We start from the raw sequence: 8,676 nt of genomic DNA on the forward strand, positions 1-8,676 counted from the left end.
AGATGGCTCGGCCGTTCAGACCATACTGCGACCCACCACCTCCCCTCCTCCTCCTCCTCTGCATTCCCCTCATCCTCTACCTCCTCTTCACATCTACCACCACCAGTCTCCAGGCTCCGGGGGGAGACATCTAATACAAATAGATCATGGAGCGCCCATGATCGCAACGTCTTCCGCCGGGGTCTGAGCGCCATGTAATAAAGCTTGCTAAACAGTCCATTCTGGTCGTCATGCGTCTCTCCAGGGTGAATTTCCTTTTTTTTTAGCCCGTGTCATCTAAATTGCTATGTGTATTCTTATTTTTAAGGCCCAGCGAGGAGGAGGAAGATTCCCAGGGAGCAAGATCGCACCTATGAGGAGTATCTGCTGGAGGGGCTTATGGCTCGCCATGCTACTCCTCCTCCTCCTCCTCCTCCTCCTCCTCCTCCTCCTCCTCCTCCTCCTCCTCCTCCTCCTCCTCCTCCTCCTCTGCGTGTCCTTTGTGGCGATGAACTATTTCTTCTCGGTCTCCTTCCTCTCCTGAAGACGGTTCCTTCTCAAGGAAGGGAAGAGATAAAATTTGGTATATATCAGGGGGTTTATTCCAACAGTAGTTTAACTTTGAATTTGGAACCATTGGAGCGTGTCGATACGACATGAGCTGGAACCTTCTGCAGGAGAGGAACGAGACCACTATTTCTTCTTCAACGTGTCCCTCAAGCTCTCCTCCAGGCTATGGTCCTTCTTTCTCCTGTTCCTTTTTGTAAATAGTTATTTATGTTGTTATTTTGTTCATTTTGTAAAAAGTTGTTCTATTTTTGTAAAAATAAATTTATGTTGATGTTATAAAACGTGTCTCCTGTATACCTCTGCACTTTTTTTCTTATATATAATCCTGGGTAGTTAAATTGTATTATTTAAAGCTGTACTTAATTCATTATCCAAAATTAAAAATAATAAAGAAAAAGCTGAGCTAATCACTGTTTTATTAATTTAACTTTATCTCATTCTACAGCCTGGCATTTGGGCTCAAACTTGACAGATCATGTGGTCTTTGCAGACGTTGACTATAAATATGAAAAACACTTAATAAAATAAAAACACTATATGCAACAGGCTGTGGACAAATGTACCTAAACAGACTCAAATTAAGCTCTTTGTTGTTTAGTGCGTGGCTCTTAAAAGAGCCGTTGTGGGTCAGTCCTGTGGAGGACATGACTACTCTTTGGGCTGCCATGGCACTGCTCCTTCTGTGAAATGGGCCTTAAACGCCTCCCTCACCCTCAAGGCCTCTCGGGATGCGTTGTTTGCCCCGATCCGTCCCACACCTGGCAGTGGCTCCTCCTGTGTGCCAGCTCCCCGTGCACCAGCTCCCCACGCTCCAGGCGGTAATTGAAGATCCGGTCTTCAATGGGGAGGCGCCCACGTCCAGGGAAGGGTCTCATCAAGTTTTTTTGCAGTGGGAAGACTTCATCCGCCACAAAGACATGCGGCTTTGGGCCTCTGCCTTCAGCCCCGGGCAGGCTCTGGTCAGGGGGCAGTTGGAGAGTGCCTTCACGTAGGGCCTGATCAAAGGCAGAGTTAGACAAGATCCCCCCGTCACTCATCCTCCCGTATCCCCCCACGTCGATTACCCGGAAACGATACCGGGCATCGACCACGGCCAGGAGGACAAGGGAATGATCCCCCTTATAATTAAAAAAGCGGGATCCTGAGTTGGAAGGGGCCTTCATCCGGACATGTTTCCCGTCCACAGCTCCACAGCAGAGAGGGTAGTTCCACCGCTCCTGGAACTCTGCTGCAATCTACCTCCAGTCCTCTGCTGTGGGCACTGCCATAAATTCTGCCAAGAGACAGTCCCAGATGACAGCTGCAACTTCAGGGACGATGGAGGAGACTGTGGACACACCAACCCTGAAGATGCTAGCAATTGTCCTATAGGAGTCTCCAGTGGCAAGAAAATGAATACAAAACAAACAAACAAATAAATAAAACAAACTATACATAGCCTAAATATAGTTTACTTGTACTTTTATCAAATATACCATAAATCGATTCTAAAATGGTGCACAAGACCAGGCAATATAAAGACATTTTAATAAAAATACTCTTGCTGTTTATATATAGTTCAAACACCGTCCACTATTTACCCTGGTTACTTTTATTAGCTATGTATGAATACACTCTGTTATTACATGAATAATTACTGACCGAAGACAGATGGACAGGCGCTCAGCAGCTGGAATCAAGCGCCTATAGTTGGTGTCCTGGTGGGTTATCCTCGCACCAATGCGGGACAACAGTTCGTCAAACTGGGGACGGGACAGACGAAAGTAGCACTGAAAGCGCTGATCGTTGAGCCGCAGCTCCTGCAGCAAATGGTGGAATTCACCAAACTCCGATCGCCTCTGCAGTATTTGGTGTACCCACGCACGTCGCCGCCGAGCCCGGCGCTTCCGTATGAGGGTTTTCAGAACCAAATACGTGAACACTTCTGTCTCTATATCCGTCATTTTCACCAACAGAGAGAAGCCGCCAAACACAACACCTCCATTGCGCATGCGCACGCGGTGAACGCGCGTCTGCTTATTATATTTCGGCTCTGGTCACTTGCGTCGAGAACGCGGCTTATTTGCGTTTGTCTTTCAATGAACAGGCATCCAACTTCTGCGTAACGTGCGAATAGGCGTCTGCAGTCTGAACGGGGCATGAGACAGCAGCGGGACTCGTCATGTCCACACAGCATCCTACATGTGTCATGCCGTTATTGACGATCGATTGACGAGTGATCAGTACTTTTAGGCGCTTTGTTTATACAAGTGAACACGCATTTTTGTATCGCAAAAGCTGCGATACTGCGATACATATATATATATATATATATATATATATATATATATATATATATATATATATACATTCATATGTATATGTGTATATATATATATATGTATATATATATATATGTATATATATATGTATATATATATATATATATATATATCCTCTCCTTGAACCGACACCTTAACGTGGTGGAGGGGTTTGAGTGCCCGAATGATCCCGGGAGCTATGTTGTCGGGGGCTTCAAGCCCCTGGTAGGGTCTCCCAAGGCAAACAGGTCCTAGATGACGGGTCAGACAAAGATCGGTTCAGAAGCCCTCTATGATGACAACACGAACAAGGCAGTTTACGTCGCCCGGATCGGCGTCACCGGGGCCCCATCCTGGAGCCAGGCCTGGGATGGGTGCTCCATGGCGAGCGCCTGGTGGCCGGGTCTTACCCCACGGGGCCCGGCCGGGCACAGCCCGAAAGAGCGACGTGGGGCCGCCCTCCCGTGGGCCCACCACCCGCAGGAGGATCCATAAGGGGCCGGTGCAGAGAGATCTGGGCGGCAGTCGACGGCAGGGGCCTCGGCGACCAGATCTCCAGACACAGAAACTAACTCTGGGGACATGGAATGTCACCTCACTGGGGGGGAAAGAGCCTGAGCTTGTGCGGGAGGTTGAGCGATACCGACTAGATATAGTCGGCCTCACCTCCACGCACAGTTTGGGCTCTGGAACCCATCTCCTCGAGAGGGGCTGGACGCTCCACTTCTCTGGTGATGCCCGCGGGGAGAGGCGGCGGGCTGGTGTGGGCTTGCTGATAGCCCCTCAGCTCGGCCGCTACGTGTTGGAGTTTACCCCGGTGAACGAGAGGGTCGCGTCCCTCCGCCTTCGGGTGGGGGACAGGTCTCTCCCTGTTGTGGCGGCCTGCGGGCCGAACAGCAGTGCAGAGTACCCGGCCTTCTTGGAGTCCTTGGGAGGGGTACTGGACAGTGCACCGACCGGGGACTCCGTTGTTCTACTGGGGGACTTCAACGCCCACGTGGGCAATGACAGTGACACCTGGAGAGGGGTAATCGGGAAGCACGGCTTCCCCGATCGGAACCCGAGCGGTGTTCAGTTATTGGACTTCTGTGCTAGCCACGGATTGTCCATAACGAACACCATGTTCAAGCACAAGGGTGTCCATCAGTGCACATGGCACCAGGACACCCTAGGCCGGAGGTCAATGATCGACTTTGTTGTCGTGTCATCAGACCTCCGGCCGCGTGTCTTGGACACTCGGGTGATGAGAGGGGCAGAGTTGTCAACCGATCACCACCTGGTGGTGAGTTGGATCCGCTGGCGGAGGAGGAAGCCGGACAGACTTGGCAGACCCAAGCGCATTGTGAGGGTCTGTTGGGAACGTCTAGTGGAGCCCTCTGTCAGTAGGGTATTCAACTCACACATTCGGGAGAGCTTCTCCCATGTCCCGGGGGAGGTTGGGGACATTGAGTCCGAGTGGACCATGTTCTCCGCCTCCATTGTTGATGCGGCTGCTCGGAGTTGTGGTCGCAAGGTCTCCGGTGCCTGTCGTGGCGGCAACCCCCGAACCCGGTGGTGGACACCGGAAGTAAGGGATGCCGTCAGACTGAAGAAGGAGGCCTATCAGGCCTCTCTGGCTTGTGGGTCTCCGGAGGTCATCGACGGTATCGGCAGGCCAAGCGAGCCGCGGCTCGTGCTGTCGCAGAGGCAAAAACCCGGGCCTGGGAGGAGTTCGGGGAGGCCATGGAGGAGGACTATCGGTCGGCACCAAAGAAATTCTGGCAAACCGTCCGGCGCCTCAGGAGGGGGAAGAAGTGCCTCACCAACACCGTTTACGGTGCGGGTGGAGGCCTGCTGACCTCAACTGGGCATGTCGTCGGACGGTGGAAGGAATACTTTGAGGATCTCCTTAATCCCTCAGTCACGTCTTCCGAAGAGGAAGTAGAGACCGGGGACTCGGAGGCTGGCTCATCCATCACCCAAGCTGAAGTCACTGAGGTTGTTCGCAAACTCCTCGGTGGCAGGGCTCCGGGGGTGGATGAGATCCGCCCTGAGTACCTAAAGTATCTGGATGTTGTAGGACTGTCTTGGTTGACACGTCTCTGCAACATCGCGTGGCGTTCGGGGACCGTGCCTCTGGACTGGCAGACCGGGGTGGTGGTCCCTCTGTTCAAGAAGGGGGACCGGAGGGTGTGTTCCAACTACAGAGGGATCACACTCCTCAGCCTCCCGGGTAAGGTCTATTCCAAGGTACTGGAGAGGAGAATCCGACCGATAGTCGAACCTCGGATTCAGGAGGAGCAGAGTGGTTTTCGTTCCGGTCGTGGAACACTAGACCAGCTCTATACCCTCCATCGGGTGCTCGAGGGCTCATGGGAGTTTGCCCAACCAGTCCACATGTGCTTTGTGGATCTGGAGAAGGCTTTCGACCATGTCCCTCGGTGTGTCCTTTGGGGGGTGCTCCGGGAGTACGGGGTCCGGGGCCCTTTGCTCAGGGCTGTCCGGTCCCTGTATGACCGGAGCAGGAGCTGTGTTTGCATTGCCGGCAGTAAGTCAGACCTGTTCCCAGTGCATGTTGGACTCCGCCAGGCCCTTTGTCACCGGTTCTGTTCATAATTTTTATGGACAGAATTTCTAGGCGCAGTCAGGGGTCGGAGGGTGTCCGGTTTGGGGACCACAGGATCTCATCTCTGCTGTTTGCAGACGATGTTGTCCTGATGGCTCCATCAAACCCGGACCTGCAACATGCACTGGGACGGTTTGCAGCCGAGTGTGAAGCGGCTGGAATGAGAATCAGCACCTCCAAATCCGAGGCCATGGTTCTCGACCGGAAAAAGGTGGCTTGCCCTCTCCAGGTGGGTGGGGAGTCCTTGCCCCAAGTGGAGGAGTTCAAGTATCTCGGGGTCTTGTTCACGAGTGAGGGAAGGATGGAGGGTGAGATCGACAGGCGGATCGGTGCAGCGGCTGCAGTGATGCAGTCGCTGCATCGGACCGTTGTGGTGAAGAAGGAGCTGAGCCGAAAGGCAAAGCTCTCTATTTACCGGTCGGTCTACGCTCCTACCCTCACCTATGGTCATGAGCTTTGGATAGTGACCGAAAGAACAAGATCGCGGATACAAGCGGTCGAAATGAGTTTCCTCCGCCGTGTGGCTGGGCGCTCCCTTAGAGCTAAGGTGAGGAGCTCGGCCACACGGGGAGAGCTCGGAGTAGAGCCGCTGCTCCTCCACGTCGAGAGGAGCCAGCTGAGGTGGCTCGGGCATCTGTTCCGGATGCCTCCTGGGCGCCTCCCTCGGGAGGTGTTTCAGGCATGTCCCACCGGGAAGAGGCCCCGGGGAAGACCCAGGACACGCTGGAGAGACCATGTCTCTCGGCTGGCCTGGGAACGCCTCGGGATCCCCCGGAGGAGTTAGAGGAAGTGTCTGGGGAGAAGGAAGTCTGGGAGTCCCTGCTCAGACTGCTGCCCCCGCGACCCGGCCCAGAAGATGGATGGATGGATGGATATATATATATATATATATATATATATATATATATATATATATATATATATATATATATATATATATATATATATATATATATATATTTACTGGTGCAGTACTAAATTCTGAGCTGACTCTGAGTGTTGAGTGTGAAAACCACTGGACTAATACATTACAAAGATTATACATTATAATCCTGATCAACAAAAGCTCTTAGGCCTACTGCACACTAGAAGAAATTTTGTCCGAATGTAAACCCTGTTTTGATGTGAAACACTCCTGGATGAATGAGGGATTACATCCAATTATTTGTGTTTTTGACCATATTTCTCAGCTACACTATGTTCGTGGATAAGCCTTAATTAAATCTGACTGTAATTTACTCCCAAACACACAATATCTAAAACCAGCAGCCGAGTGCACAGATTATACATTTGTAAGAAAATACATTTGTATGCAGCAAAAAAAATCTACATTACTGTGAAAGCTTTAAGAATAGCGGGTGCAAATGACAAGGCCCCTTAGTGCATTTCAATGAAATAACTCCAACCACAGACGAGGCTTTCAGTGGAAATTTGGAGCAGAAAGCCTCGGAGTGAGTAGAATGTTTAAGGTTTTCCTTCATAGTAGAAAAAAAGAGGGGTATAGTTTTTCTGTAGAATTGCTGATGAATCTTTCTAACATTTTGGGTCAATGGTTCCAAGTAAAAAGAAAACAACAAACAAGCCGGGATGCGGGGACAGCAGTCTAAGCAGGGACTCCCAGATTTCGCTCTCCCCAGACACTTCCTCCAACTCCCAGGGTGTTCCCGGGGCCTCTTCCCGGTGGGACATGCCTGAAACACCTCCCCCGGGAGTCACCCAGGAGGCACCTGGAACAGATGCCACCTCAGCTGGCTCCTCTCGATGTGGAGGAGCAGCGGCTCTTCCTGTGTGACAACTCCTACCCCTATCTCTAAGCTACGCCCAGCCACCCTGCGGAGGAAACAAATTTTGACCGATTGTATCTTGTCCTTTCAGTCATTACCCAAAGCTCATGACCATAGGTGAGGGTAGGAACGTAGATTGACCGGTAAATCGGGAGCTTTGTCTTTCGACTCAGCTCCTTCTTCACCACAACAGTCAGATGCAGAGACCGCATCACTGCAGACGATGCACCTGTCAATCTCACGTTCCATCCTTCCCTCACTTGTGAACAAGCCCCTGAGGTACTTGCACTCCTACACTTGGGGCAAGGACTCCCCACCCACCTGGAGAGGGCTAACCACCTTTTTCCGGTTGAGAACCATGGCCTCGGAGTTGGAGGTGCTGATACTTATCCCAGCCACTTCACACTCACCGACCCCTGACTGACAAAGGGCATTCCTGGTGGAGTCCAACATGCACTGGGAACAGAACTTACTAGAGACCCAATGGAGAGTAAAGAGTTAGTCCAGTGTTCCACAACCAGGATGAAAACCACTCTGTTCCTCCCAAATCTAGATTCAACAATCGGTCGGATTCTCCTTCTTGAACAGAGGGACCACCACCCCGGTCTGCCAGTCCAGAGGCCCTATCCCCGACCGCCACATGATGTTACAGAGACGTGTCAGCCAAGACAGTCCTACAACATCCAGAAACTTTAGGTACTCAGAGTGTATCTCATCCACCCCCGGAGCCCTGCCACCGAGGAGTTTGCTAACAACCTCAGTGACTTCAGCTTGGGTGATGGACGAGTCAGCTTCCGAGTCCTCAGTCTCTGCTTCCTCTTCGGAAGACGTGACAGTGGGATTAAGGACGTATTCCTTCCACCGTCTAATAACTGAAAGCCGCTCGGGTTCAGATCAGGGAGACCGTTCTTCACTATCACCCTTCTCCAGATTTCACTGTCGTTGCCCACGTTGAATACCTTCAGGGATTTCAAGAAGGTTAGGTACTCTGCATTGCTGCTCTGCCTGTAGGCCGACACAACAATGAGAGACCTGAAGGCGTACGCGACCCTCTCGTTCACTGGGGTGAACTCCAACACATGGGACTGAGCTGTGGGGCTACTGCTCATTGGGGGGCGCATACACATATTTTTTTATGTGTATGCAGTGTTCACGAGGAGTCCGTTCCCGTTTATGTTTTTTTTTTAACCCTTCACAAATTATGTATTTTTTTAAATTAACATAACAATACAGTTGCAAAAACTAAAACACTCAAAATGACAACAATAAAAAACAAAAAGAATAAATTAAAAAACAAACAAGCGAATTAAGTAACATTGATACATTAAAAAATAAACCAAAAACAACACCAGTATTTTAATATGTTTTAGTAGGCCATATATTTATTTATTTCTTTTTTTTGTTTTAATAATTTTAATTTATTTATGATACCATGTAT

At 50.6% G+C, this 8,676-nt stretch overlaps 1 pseudogene; it reads right to left on the bottom strand.

Moving 5' to 3' along the window:
* Positions 1-1,197: 1,197 nt before the first annotated feature.
* LOC140348463 (uncharacterized) lies at positions 1,198-2,492 on the bottom strand (annotated as a pseudogene).
* Positions 2,493-8,676: the final 6,184 nt, after the last annotated feature.

This window comes from Eucyclogobius newberryi, unplaced genomic scaffold (assembly GCF_026437365.1).
Source record: "Eucyclogobius newberryi isolate DKJ021-1_F unplaced genomic scaffold, fEucNew1.0.hap1 SCAF_11, whole genome shotgun sequence".
Lineage (NCBI taxonomy): Eukaryota > Metazoa > Chordata > Actinopteri > Gobiiformes > Gobiidae > Eucyclogobius > Eucyclogobius newberryi.